Here is a 14,891-nt window from a genome sequence, read left to right on the forward strand (position 1 = left end):
CCCCTGTCATACCATATGACCATGGGCTAGGGCCAAAGACTCTTATTCCAAAATTTCCAGACTTCTACTTACAACTCCAAAAATTCAAACCCAGAATTCTATAACTTCCTCTAAACTACCGAGTTTATTTCAGAGGGCTAAAATCGACTCTGATAGAGCAGAAACATTTCCCAAAGAATTCTAAAGACCATAAATATTCTCTAGCCTATGAATAAAATCTCAAACATTACCTTCAACATGACATCTCCATAACATAAAGACATAAAATGGTCAATTTCCAGATCTTCTCATTCAAAATAGAGATACAGTCATAGTTGTTCCTCCCACAACTGGTCTGATAAAATCCATTCACATCATAGAATACATAAAGAAGCTTGGAGCTCAAGTTAACTTATACATTCACCCCACTAAACCACAAATTCCATATTCATCATAAGTAACTTGTTTTATAAAAAACCTCTATACATAGCATTTTGTAATAAAGGAATTTACAATGATTAACTGAAAACCATCTTCTACAACTTTCCACTAATCATTACAAACATACCTACTAACCAACGCAACAATAATCATGAAACACTGAACAATAATTGCATTTCATTAACATAGAAATAGGTACACTTATTTGATTCACTTATGCTTGTTGGAAATTGAAGAAGGGAGAACCACTCTCCACCTAACCATAGACATAGCTACACTACAAATTTCTTGCAATTGGCCAACCCTGAGCCAAATCCAATGCCTTAAGAGAAAGCTTCTCTCAAGGTTCCATAGATTTCAAATCAAGGTAGAGGACATGAAAGCCAATTCCTTCACATATAAAAATCATGATTCTACTTTTCAATTATTGAATTTTGAGCCTATTTACACATTAAAGTATGCACACCATGGGCTTGCATAGTAGAAAATGGATCCCTTCACTGAACTAGTAGTTCCTTGATGCTTGTCCTTTTCTCAATTCCTTTCAAGCTTGAATAAGGTAAACCATTCAAAAATTTCCTTGTAGCTCCTGCATTCGTGTTGAAGGATTCCTTATTGATTTACTTAATCAATTTAACTAATATTACAACTCCATATAAGTTTGTTGTGACTCAATGGGTTGTTTTTCACCTTTTTTTGAAAGTCACGGTTCAATTTCTGCTCATGAATTCCAATAGTTCATTGGCACACATTCCGTGGTTTCTCTCTCGTTGATTATCTCTTTGCTTTTTCTTTTTTTCTATTCACTCACATGTATAGTACCTAGCATGAGAATATGGACTCCCTCCTTGAGTTGTGTAGTCAATCAAAAGTCTTCAGAATGGCTACAGAGCCCATACTCCAGGGTGAGTTCAATACCATTCCCCCTCATTATTCTCATAATTTCTAGCAATTGGGGAGTTTGGCTTTCAAATTAAAAGGCAAGACAATTAATTTAGATAAGATAGAAAACTTCCCAAATCTCCCTTACAACATTACCTTCAAGCATCAATATATGTGTTGAAAATCTCCCTTATATATTAAATAAGAGTTAATATTAACATCAAATGAATTCTATCAAAGTACCCATGCTATTCATTACAATATTATTAGTTTTAGTTATGTATTACAAAACTTGTAAAAAATGGGTGTTAAAGAGACGAACATGCAGACAAAGAGCTATGTCCAAAATGCGGGCATGACAATTACCAAAAATCAAAAAACAAGGGGAAGGCACATGGTCCTTCTCATAAGATGTTGGGGCACATTCCTATAATTTCGAGGATTCAAAGGCTTTTCATTGAAATAAATTAGCTATGTTGCAGGGCTGGCATGCCTCACTTGGAAGTGAGTTGGGAGTTGTGTATCCTAACATATTCAATATCTATGAAACATATAGCAGATACATGACCGAATTCAAAGGCTTTTTCATTGAAAAAAATTAGCTATGTTGCAGGGGTGGCATGCCTCACTTAGAAGTGAGGTGGGAGTTATGTGTATCCTAACATATTCAATATCCATGAAACATATAACAGATACATGACCTTCGATTGAGCATAGCCATGGATGAAGTTAAACTATATTCCCTCCAAAACACCAACTATGTTGTTTAACTAGTGGTAGTGATCAATAACAATATTCCCCCCATAGTTTTCCATGAAGAATGGACATCTTATGGTAGTTCTTGGAGTCCTAGGTAGAAGACAGGTGAAGAGAATGGATGTCTATATCCAACCATTGATTAATGAATCTAAGGAATTATGGGAAGGGTACATGTATACGATGTATCAAGACCTGTCCCAATGAAGAGGTATTTTACATTGTAGGGCATATGTGCATACATCACGCACTATTATAAAAAACTAGGAGTTTGCTATGGTAAACATGCTGATTGATTTGTTTATATCTGTAATGTTACTTAGCATACTCAATTTAATGCAACTATCTTTTCTGACCGTAACATCCTTTGTATATGTTGACACCTAATCCTCTGCGGTTGGGTAAACCTGGAATGTGAACAGTCATCAGAAGATGAACTGAGCAGCCACATTCTTGTATATAACAATAGCTACCTAATGTAATAAAACGAATCAGTTTTTTCTGCCTTTGGAGAGTTACTGCCTGGCCTGACATGGTATCAGAGCCAGCTCCCTGTTTACCCTTTATGTCTTTGTAACTCCTGATCTGCTCCATTTCTATTTCTATAATTATATCTGCCTACCTACGTTCTGTCTCTGCACTGCCCTGGCATGGTTCCTGACACTCAGAATCCAAAATCGTTCCATATTCTTGCGCCACTGGGCTCTGTCCATTAACACATCTGTCATCTTAACGCATCTGTATTCCTGCGCCACTGGCTCTGCCCATTAACGCATCTGTCATCTTAACGCATCTGTAGTAATATCCTCTGGTTTTCTCATCCGAATAGACTTTTGTTTGTTCACAAGACTCCGTTCGGCACGCATTCGTGGGTTTGGTCTCTCAGCTAGCCAACACTTCTGCTCAGGTTCTTATTCTCCAGTTTGCTGCTGTCCTGCGCCATGGCAGGCTGATGATAATAGCTTGTTGCAATTATTCAGCGAACATGGAAAGGTTTTGGAAGCAAGAGTTGTATATGATAGAAAAACTGGGCGGTCACGAGGCTTTGGATTTGTTACATACTCATCAGAAAGTGAAGTTAATGATGCCGTTGCTGCCCTCGATGGAACTGAACTGGATGGGAGGCCCTTGAGAGTGAACATTGCTGAGGACAGATCTAGACGAGGATTTTGAGGTAGAATAGTGGGCGTTCAGTTGTTTCTCGTGCTTCTGCAGTGCCTTCCACCTTTGTACAGTGGACTGCTAGCTGCTTTTTTTCCTATTTTTAAAACCTCCATATGTCTTGCAGATCCTGTACTCTTATTGTGCCAAGGTGTTGCTTTTTGGTTTTTCCGCATGGTTCTATTTATTACACAATATTTTCAGATTTGTTAATGATAATATCGGCCAAGGCAATTCTTAGTTTTTTGTAACTGTATTCAAGTGTTGTAATGACACGTGCATGCAAGGAAAAATGGAGAAATCTTGTTCTTTCTTGAAAATACTTACCTGCCATTACCAAATATTCTGTCTAGAAAGAATGCGAAGAAGTTATTGGTTGATTTGTTCTTTTTATTATCCAACTCCAACTTTGTAGAGCTCGTAGTTAATACCGTTGCTGCTCCAACTTTGTAGAGCTCGCGGTGAATGACTGATTAATTCTAAACAACCAAAATTGCTTCCCACAGAAATTTTTTGAATACAACTTCACTGTATATCAGCATAAAGTTTTTTTTATCAGCAGAAGTATTTTTTTTACAGAATGCATTCAATCATCTCTATGGTAGGAATAGTTCTCACTGGCAAGGAGAACTATCCTGAATGGTCCCGGATGATAAAACACACCTTCATCTTCAATGAGTTGTGGAAGGGAGTGTGTGTCGGAGAAGGAGACAATGACCCAGTGCAGCCTACATCAGACAAAGAGCTTGTCATTTGGGAAAACAAGAACAACAAAGCATATGCATTAATCGCAGCATCTGTAAATGAAGAAGTAAGTCGCCATATTTCATCATATTCAACTGCCTTTGAAGCTTTACAAAAGCTGAAAGAACTCTATGACTCACATTCTGCACTTGAAGTTGTTCAGCTCATGATTAAACTCTTCACTCTTGAACTGAAAAATAATGATCCTCTTGCTCTTGCATCTGAAGTAAAGTCTATAATGCATGATATTAAATCCACTAAGGTTGAGCTAGATATCCCTCTTATTGCTTTTCTCAAGGCACTCTATCCTACTTACTCCAATTATCTTGAGTCTTTACAAGCAAATGGAAATCTTAAAGATATAACCTTTGACTCAATTGTGAAAAAGTTTGCTGAAAGAGAGAAAGCCTTTGGAAAGAAGACAGTCCCTGAATCTTCTGAAGAGACTATGTGCTTTGCTCATAAAGAAAAGCATCCTGCTCAAGATTCTACAAGAGGAAGAGGTGGATGAAGAGGAAGAGGAAGATACTTCAGAGGTAGGGGGGCAGACATTCTCAAGGAGAAAAGGCAGATCTGCATTGCATTCACTGCAAATGAAATGGATCACATGATGCTTCTACATGCAAGCTACCATGGGACAAAATTGAGCAGAAAAGAAACCAGCAGAAAGGTAAAACTGATGATACAGACAAAGGTAAAGCACCTGAATCCACTCACTATATTGAGGCACAATGTAACATTGGAGTAAATGAAGATTTGTTTAATGCTTCACTTGCTTCTTCGAAAAATGATTGGTTGCTTGATTCAAGAGCAACCTGTCACATGACTCATAGAAAAGATTTTTTTGAAGATTTCACTGACAATGTTGATGGAGCAGTATACTTTGCAGATCAGTGAAAAATCAAGCCATCAGGGCTTGGCACAATCAGGCTTAAACTGCCTGGTCTTCCAGACTTTCTTCTGGATCATGTTCTATATCTCCCACAGCTCAAGAGAAACTTGTTGTCCTTGGTCCACATCCGCCAGCAAGGTCACTCCATTCATATGTTTGATGGCAAGCTTGAGGTAAGAAAAGCATCTGACCACTCACTTGTCATGAGGGGAATAGAAGAAGAAAGACTTCTCAAACTGCAAGGAACCTCTGCTCATGCACAACATTTCTCATATATTTCTCATCATGAAGAAGGTACACTTCCATCAAGTTTATTCTGGCATGCTAGATTTGGACATTTAAACTATGACAGTCTCCGCTTATTGAAGAAAAATGGTGTTGCTGGTTTGCCTACAATTCCTAGGAAACATAAGCAATGTGATGCTTGCATTCTAGGAAAGCATAGCAAACAGTCTTTTCATGATTCACATTCAAGAGCACATAGGAAGCTTGAACTCATTCATTCAGATTTATGTGGTCCAATGCCTGTTCCTTCTGCAAATGGAAATAAATATATCATGACATTTATTGATGATTACACCAGAATGTGTTGGGTTTATTTATTGAAGAACAAATCTGATGCTTTTCAAACATTCAAGAATTTTCATAAATGGATTGAAAATGATGCACAATCTCATATTGGGTCTATTCGCACTGATAATGGAAAAGAATATACATCAAATGAATTTGAAAACTATCTTCGCCAACATGGGATCAAACATCAAACAACTGTGCCTTATAATCCCCAACAGAATGGTGTAGCTGAAAGAATGAATAGAACAATCTTGAATATGGTACGATCCATGCTTTTCTTCAAAAATGTAAAGATAATGTTTTGGGCTGATGCTGTTCTATGTGTTGCATATATAAAGTAGATGCCCATCTAATGCTATAAGAAACAAGACTCCTTATGAATTATGGTATGGACATGTTCCTTCGGTAAAACATCTCAGGATCTTTGGTTCCACCTGTTATGCTTTGATACCAAAAGTACATAGAAACAAACTTGGTGCTAGAAGTCGTAAGTGTATCTTCCTGGAGTATTCAAACACCTCTAAAACATACCGCCTCTATGATGAAGTAAATAAAAAGTTTGTTGTATCTAGAGATGTCATTTTTCTTGAATCATCCAAATCTGACAATGTTGTTGAGTGGCAACTTGATCGCTTGGATAGATTCGCAAAAACGAAATCATTTCAAGAATTTGATAATCAGATTCCACATCTTGAAGGGGGGATTCCTATACTAGATCAACATGTGGAATCTTCTTCTGAAGAACAATCTCCCCTGCATGAAACTCCAACAACGGATTATGCTTTAAGTGATGTAATTGATAGAATTGGGAGACTCAATCTTGATTCAGTCCCAACTCAATCAACAGAGCAGCCTGGACCATCTCAGAAAGGTCCCCCAAAGTGGCTGACAAAGACACTTGAAAGTGTTCATCCTGATGAAGTTGGAAAAATAGGAACCAGAAATTCAAACCGACAAAATGGAGGTGATGTAGATGACTCTAATTCACCTGTTGATATGGATGTTACTTATGATTGTGAATTGAACTTGTCTACAGATTTTGAACCAACTTCCTTCAAAGAAGCTGCTTCTCATGATGAATGGAAAGAAGCGATGCAAAAGGAGTATGATGCTCTCATAAAGAATGGCACTTGGAAGCTGGTTGACCCTCCATTTGGAATCAAACCAATTGGCTGCAAGTGGGTATACAAGAACAAGTACCAAGCTGATGGCTCACTTGACAAGCACAAAGCTAGGCTTGTGGCAAAAGGTTTTGCACAGAAGGAAGGGGTCGATTATGAGGAAACTTTTGCCCCCACAGCAAAATGGGCCACCATCTGGACACTCTTTGCACTAGCAGCTCAGAACGGTTGGAAAGTCCATCAAATGGATGTAAAGACTGCATTCTTGACTGGAGATCTAAAAGAGAATGTTTTTATGTCCCAGCCTGAAGGATTTGCTGTGAAAGGACATGAACAAAAAGTATGCAAACTTATGAAGTCCTTGTATGGCCTCAAACAAGCACCGCGAGCCTGGTATGAAAAACTAACTGAGCATCTTCTGAAACTCAACTTCAATCATTTTGATCTTGATGATGCAACTTTATTTGTCAAGAAAGTTGGAAAAATAGTTGTATATCTTGTGGTATATGTAGATGATCTTTTAATCACAGGGAACAATGAAAGCTACATTGCATCCATAAAGAAGGAATTGGGGAAAAGTTTTGAAATGACTGATTTGGGCTATGTTCATTACTATCTTGGCATTGAAGTAACCCAACATCCAAAATCCATATTTCTTTCTCAAAAGAAATACATTGGAGATTGTTAAACAGATTTGGCATGACAGAGTGCAATCCTCTTTCTACTCCAATGGAACAAAACTTAAAGCTCACATCTATTGAAGGAAAGGAATTTGAGGATGCAACAAAGTATAGACAACTTATAGGAAGTCTCATCTACCTCACTACTACCAGACCAGATATTTCATTTGCTGTTGGAATCCTCTCCAGGTTTTATGCAAAAGCCTTGTGAGGGACATTGGTCTGCTGCAAAAAGAGTTCTAAGGTACTTGAAGGGAACTCAAGACCTTGGAATCAAGTATACACAGGTGGACGACTTCAACTTGATTGGATACTCTGATTCAGACTTCGATGGAGACAAAGAAACTGGAGTATCTACTTCAGGATATGCTATGAGTCTTGGATCAGGAGCTGTCTCTTGGAGATCACGCAAACAATCAGTTCCAGTAGATTCCACAACAGAAGCAGAATACGTGGCAGCAGCTGAAGCCACGAAAGAAATTGTGTGGCTCACGAAAATTCTTGAAGATTTGCAGGTAAAAGAAGTACAATCAACTCCACTCATGATTGACAACACCTCTGCAATAAAGTTGGCCAAGAATCCAAAGTTCCATGATCGTACAAAGCACATCAATACTAAATATCATCTGATCCGACATCATGTTGAGGCCAAAACAATCCATCTCCATCATTGTTCCACATTAATGAGCAATTTGCAGACATCTTCACCAAAGCGCTTGGAAGAGAAAAGCTTGAAAGATTCATAATGATGCTTGGACTCACCAACATCCCTTCAGATTAAGGGCGGGAATGTTGACACCTAATCCTCTGCGGTTGGGTAAACCTGGAATGTGAAAAGTCATCAGAAGATGAACTGAGCAGTCACATTCTTGTATATAACAATAGCTACCTAATGTAATAAAATGAATCAGTTTTTTCTACCTTTGGAGAGTTACTGCCTGGCCTGACAGTATATAATACTTTGCAGGGATTTTAACAAAATGGTATCATGGATGTAACTGTTGTGAACCTTCCATAGAGGCTAGGTGGTCCAACCACCTACTAAATCCAATGTAGAATTTCTCAAGGGTATTATACCCTTATAGAAGAGTTGCATCTGCTTTCAGTGGTAAACCATAGAGAAACCAAATACTTGAAATAGTCACATTGACAAATTAGATTATACATATGACACAAAGAAGGAGAAGGAAATTGCAAAGTTGTTCAATTCAAATGGAGAACATATACTCGATGATCCTAAACTTTTTTGACATATATGTTGAAAAAGTACCCATTGTGATGAAAAAGAAATCTATATTTTATGAGGTTCAATATTGTAAGAAACTTAAGAGTGGTTGCTTACTAGATCCCATGCATATATTCAAAAATGTTTCTTCCTCTTGAAGAAGACACATATCATTGGAAAAAATTGACACGTTGGTTGCTAGGAGATATCTTATTTCTTTAAATACTAAAAAGATACATTAGCCAAGAAAGAAAGTAGAGGAGATTCATGTCTCTCTTGGTCTTCTAAACAAAGGTGATGTTTTGTAGATTTTGAAGGAAGATGATCTTTATTCGATGAAGGATGTTATATTGGGTGTGAAGACACCTTCTTTATATTGGTTGACTATGGCATTGCTTCATTATATAAGGACATTTGTTGGGGTTGAAATCACATGATCATTTGAACATTTTAAAGGTATGTATCTCGAATACATGATTCTTTTTCTGTAATGTGGGTTAAAATAAACTATGAACTTACAATTTTATGGAAATTAACTATGTTTGTGTGTCTATTACGTAGTGTCATTATCCTTTGCTCATGCATGATTATGTGAACCATGACTTCTTCCAACACCTGTGACTTTCCATATCAAATTATCTGCATTTGTAAGTTGGATCACATTAAAGGAGATTCATATGGCTATTGTTCCATAGCGTCGTTGAGAGATAGTGGAGATTGTTTGTATGTTTACGAAGGAACTACCGATGAGTTTTATAGACTTGTAGGTCCATTTTCTAATTCACCTACTTGATAAGGTTAAATTATTTGGGGCTCCCTCGTGTCATTGGATGTTCTTCTTAGAGAGACGTGAAAAAATTGAAGGGGTCCATTTACCAAAATCCAAAACCAAAGGGCTATGTGGTGGAGGGGTATATAATACATGAGTCATAAATTGGCAACATGCACGATAAAGAGTAAGTCACATGTCTTTTGCCAAATTTATACGTAGAAACTATCTACACTTTAAAAGTTCATAATACATATTTGATCTCATACTATTCATTTGGAATTCTTGTATACCAGTGAATTCAAAAATTGATGTCATTAGTAAATTCATTCCTTACGACATGAAGGCAACACAACAATGGGTTATCTTGTGTGAAGAGAAAATAATGAAATGAGATAGTGATAGGAAATGGTTTAGAGGTTGAATGGTAGAAGCACACCTTAATCATTTAAAAGAAAACATGCCAAAGACTTATCCCAACATTTGGGCGGTTGACCAAATCACAGAGAAATATGGCATGTCTAGTTGTTACCCATGTGCAGAAAAGAATACACTAAACACATGGATCGAATGCAATAAATTTGTAATAATATCTCTAAGCACCATGTGGAATTTATAATTCAGATTTGAATTGTGACATGTATTGTGTTTTTATTAATGGTCAAGTTATCAGATATATGACACCATTCTTTCTTCACATTTTTATGGGTGCATTTGTTCCTATCTATTTGGGAATATGGGCATCATTTTCATATTCAGGATGTCAATGATGGATACATCACACAAGATTGTGGAGTGGAAGTCAAGATTGACCTAGCTATTCATGCTAACCGTTGTGATCAAAACAAAATAGAAGGGAAATCAGGCTACATTGGAAATATGCAAGATATCTTGCAAGTGGACTTGTCATTTTTCCATTGTGTCATTTTTAGTTGCAAGTGGTGGGATACCTTTTGATCGAATAAATATAAATGAACATCATGATAGTGGGCTAATATGTAATAACTCTTAAAAAACGTGGGTTGAAATTAAGGAGTTTCATGTTTCCTCAAAACACAACAACCAAACGTTTTCTTACCTAGATGTGTTAGATGGGAATTGGTGGATAGTATTGAGACATGATCCAAGATGAAAAAACATTTCTGAGAACAATAATGTTAAGATGCCCAGCGAGGAAGAAAATCGTGATAATGAAAAACAAAGAGTGATATGTAAATATTTTGTTCCAACATTTATATTATGAATGTTTCATTTTATTATGAGTATTTATAATTGCCCCACTATGATCTTTTTCCTTTCATTTTATAATGTTTAAGATAAAAAGTTAACAACCATTTATAATCATTATATTCAAAATACATAATTAACAACCATTTATAATTATCATATTGAAAATACATTAAATAATACAAGCGTAAAATAAGTTTTCAGATATTTTTATTATTGTATTTATTGTACCCAACTTATGTTGTATTATATTAACATGTTAGTTTTTGAATCACTAAGCATTAATTGAGATATCGCAAAGTTGATGATTATTTCATATAGTAAATATTTATTTTAAAATATGTATTTAATTGATAATTTTTTTTGTCAAGTTCATTGAGTTCTCCAAAGATTGCTTAAGGCTTGACATGTGGATTGAGAAACTATGACGTGGGGGCATTTAAGCCATCAAAATCACTCGGGGATCGCACCTGGCTTGGACCACACCAACCCTTAACATCACTAGATTTTTCCCACGGAGTTTCGAACCGATGACCTTCACATCATAGAGTGACTTAACATTATATCCCATCACCATCTATTCTATGCCCCATGGGATTTTAAAATGATAATATTAAAAAAATCAAACCTTAAATTTTTATTGTTTGAAAAAATTAAAATTAAAATTAATATACACTTACTTTAATGGAACTTTTGTTAACTAGGTTTTTCAATCATATTAACAAATATTTGGAATTAATGTTTTATTTGTGGACCACATCATTTGTAGTTGATCAATATTAATAGCTTGAAATTATAGTGCTCGATAGGATACCTTACAGTAATTATTATGCTTTAATTCTCATGGGATGAAATGAGGCATCTCACAATGATTATTATAGTTTGATGCTCATGGGATACCTCTCAATGATGATTATGTTTTAATGTTCATAGAATCACATCAATGATGGTCATCTAATCTAATTATATTTATACTACATGAGAAAATCATTGAAATTGATTTCAGTCTCTCTTTAAATTTTATTTTATTTCAAATATGTTTTATTTATTTATTTTGTTTGCTAGGTAATGTGAGTCTTGAGATGACTCGAATGCCCAACCTGTGGCTTGAGTAGTTGCAACCAATGCCATCTAAACTATCAAAATCACCTGGGGATCGCAGCTAACCTGGGCCATGCCAACCCTTAGCATGACTAGATTTTTGTCCATGGAGTTTCAAACTAGTGACATTTTCATCATGGAGTGCCTTAGCAGAACATTATGTCACCATTTTCTCTACGCCCAATGGGGTTTTTCAAATATGTTTTAATATTTTATGCAAAAAATTATAATTATTTTCATGAATTATTGTAGGAAGATTTAATGTCACAAAAAATAATTTTAGAAATCAATGAAATGATCAATCTGATTTATAATTACTCCTTTGGGGGTAAAAGAACATGATATCTAGCATTGAGGAACATCTTTACAACAAACCAAATCCTTCAACTCTAGTCATCCATCCATTTCGGGAACTATTGATATTTCCATGTCCTCTTAATGGTTTTAGTTAACTTATGGTTTTTCTACTTCACTTGGAATTTTCCAATACTTGGGCATAATGTACTGCATAATGTAATCTTGGTTAGCAGATCTTTTTGCATATATATAGTTAGTCAGGGTTAGGGCTTTCTCATGTATTGCGGGTATCCTTCTTGATGGTCATATTAGAAGTCTCTCCGGTGGCATACATATCCTCAACATGTATGCTCCATACAAAAATAGACCTGTTTTTTGGGACAAAATGATCTCATATGGGATCTTTGGGATGGTGTCTCTCATCATTGTGGGGGACATGAACTGCACGATTGGCCTGGATGAGGTATGGGGACGCTCCAGGAAAATCGACCCTATGACGGAGGTGATCAAAGACTTTATTATGGAGTCCAATTATGTGGATATTTTCCCACCAAAAGTGGTTCCTACTTGGGATAACGATCGGGCGGGAACGACATACATTGCGAAGAGACTGGACCATTTTATTATGCATGAATAGGTTGTGGAGTGCTTGGGCAATGTTCAATCTGTGGTGTTCAACAATTTTGTCACTGATCATCGGCCCATTTTATTACGATGGTGGCAGGGGGAGTACAGGAAAGGTATTCCTTTTAAATTCAACCGGGTGTGGTTGGAAGACTCGGACTTTAATGATTTTGTGCGCTCAGTCGGGGCTCAAGATGTGGAACGGGGTCGATCTCACATGGATAAGTTGTTGGATAAGCTTGGTTTATGAGAGATTTTTCGGCGAAAATCACATGGAATATCATTTGTCGACGCGTTTCGAACCAACTAGTGTGGTTCATCGTCAGGACAAGTTGAAGAAACAGATCCAGCCTAGCAAGTTGAAGCTTGGTTTACTCCGCGGGGAGGTAAAAGCATGGCTAAAGAGGAAGAAATATGCTCTAAATTAAGAATTACAAGACATCATTAGAGAATTAGATGCCATTAGCTCCCAGATGGCTTCACATGATCTCCCGGATGCTACATGCTACCGTATTCACAAACTGGAGCTTAAGAAGAAGCACATACTCTCTATTTTTTAATCCACCTGGCGCCTCAAGAGTAGGGCCATTTGGATTCGGGAGGGGGACAAAACACAAAATTCTTCCACATATTTGCTAATCACAGACATAAAATTAATACTATTTGGGAGATTAAAGATGCAGATGGGATTTCGTGTCTGGCACAAAACGCTGTTTGTAAAGTTGTTGTATCACATTTTCAGAAGGCCTAGTGTGATCCGAATTTAAACAAGAACATAGAGATGCAACATAAATAATACCTCATTTCATTGATGTAAAATACTGAAATATGATTACAAACAGAAATTGAAATAAACTAGCTCAACGATGGTAGCTTATCCTGAGAAGATATGTGGCAGCTACATGCCTCTGAACTATCTTACAATGAGACTCGAAGGCCTATTTATTGTTGAGAAACAATGGAAAACCATAAGCATCCAAAAACCTAACCCTAGGAGATGAAGCGCCAAATTATGGGCCCAGTTTTGGTAAATTGGAACATCAATTTCCCGGGGTCGTAACTTTGGCATACGATCTTCGTTTGACACGCACAATACCTTGTTAGAAAGATCTATCCGAGGATTACAACGTTTGAGTGAGAAAAATCAGTCCATTGACCCATGTTGCTCCCAGGTTTCCCAAAAAATGTCGTTTAGGGCCTCAAAATGACTCTGAAGGTTCAGGACCCAAAAAACTACCAAAAATAGTAAATTGTGCTATAATTAAGGAAACTGAAAAATTGAAAGAGACAGTGGTGGGGGTCCAAGTGGGATAGGTTGGTGGCCACCAATATCCACCTGGATCATTCCTCCCCCCTTAGGAAGTAATGTTCCCCATTGCGTTGAGTGCCTCCATCAGATGCAGAAACTTCTGCTAAACTTGGTCCCTGGTGAGCTGTTCTGCAATCTCTGATGTTTCCAGTAATGGTGGGAAGAATGGTTGAGGACGATCCACATTGAACACTCGATGCAAGTCAAGGAATGGGGGAATGTTGTGCTCCAAAGCATTATTTCCCACAACCTTGGTAATGGTGTAAGGACCATATCAGAGTGGTCTGAGCTTCCGATGGGATCTTGTAAGGCGTTCTTTCTGCAGGTGCAACCAGACTTTGTCGCCCACCTGAAACTTGTGTGGCACCTGATGTTGCTCATGTCACTGCTTATACTTGTCATTTTCCACAATGGAGTGGTGATAGATTGTCCTGTTGGGTAGAGGTGCTCTGAAAGTCAGATCGGATGAATGCTTGACCTGACAGTGCAACGGTACCCCAGTGGGTGAGGAGAAGATGTCCTTGTCTTCTGTCATGACTGCATCTACCTGCTTCTGCTGCATGGAGGAACCCTTCGCAAGGGCCATGGATGTGGCTACGATCTTCCCCTTACTTTGAGGGCAAACTAGATAGAAAATAAATTTCCTAGTATGGGAGATGATCTTACTGCCTTTCTTAATAGAGATTAAAGAAGTGGCAGTAGGTGGGGCTACCTCCGGTATCATGTATAATGTATTACACAAATAAATAATAACGACGCGAGGCCTTGACTCATACACAACATGTCACTTCCACAAGTATGGTTGGCCTAATAATACATCACAAACATCAAGCGGTGCAACATCACACAATACCTCATCTGTGAAGGGCTTGACGCTGTAGGGAAGGCGACATTGTTGGCAGACTCGGAGATCTCGTCCTTGGTGAAGCCACCTGATGTTGTATGGTTGCGGGTGTGGTATGGTTGGTAGTCCCAGCTGCTTCACGACCTCTGCTGAAATGAGGTTCTTTTGGCTACCACTATCGACAATGAATTGCAACGACGAACCCTTCACCCACATTTGTGAGTGGAAAAGATGCTCCCCCTCCTCTGAATCTTCGGGTTCATTCT

The sequence above is a fragment of the Pinus tabuliformis genome, chromosome J, assembly GCF_031772625.1.
Source record: "Pinus tabuliformis cultivar Carrire ecotype Pingquan chromosome J, CPIR1, whole genome shotgun sequence".
NCBI classification, from domain to species: Eukaryota; Viridiplantae; Streptophyta; class Pinopsida; order Pinales; family Pinaceae; genus Pinus; species Pinus tabuliformis.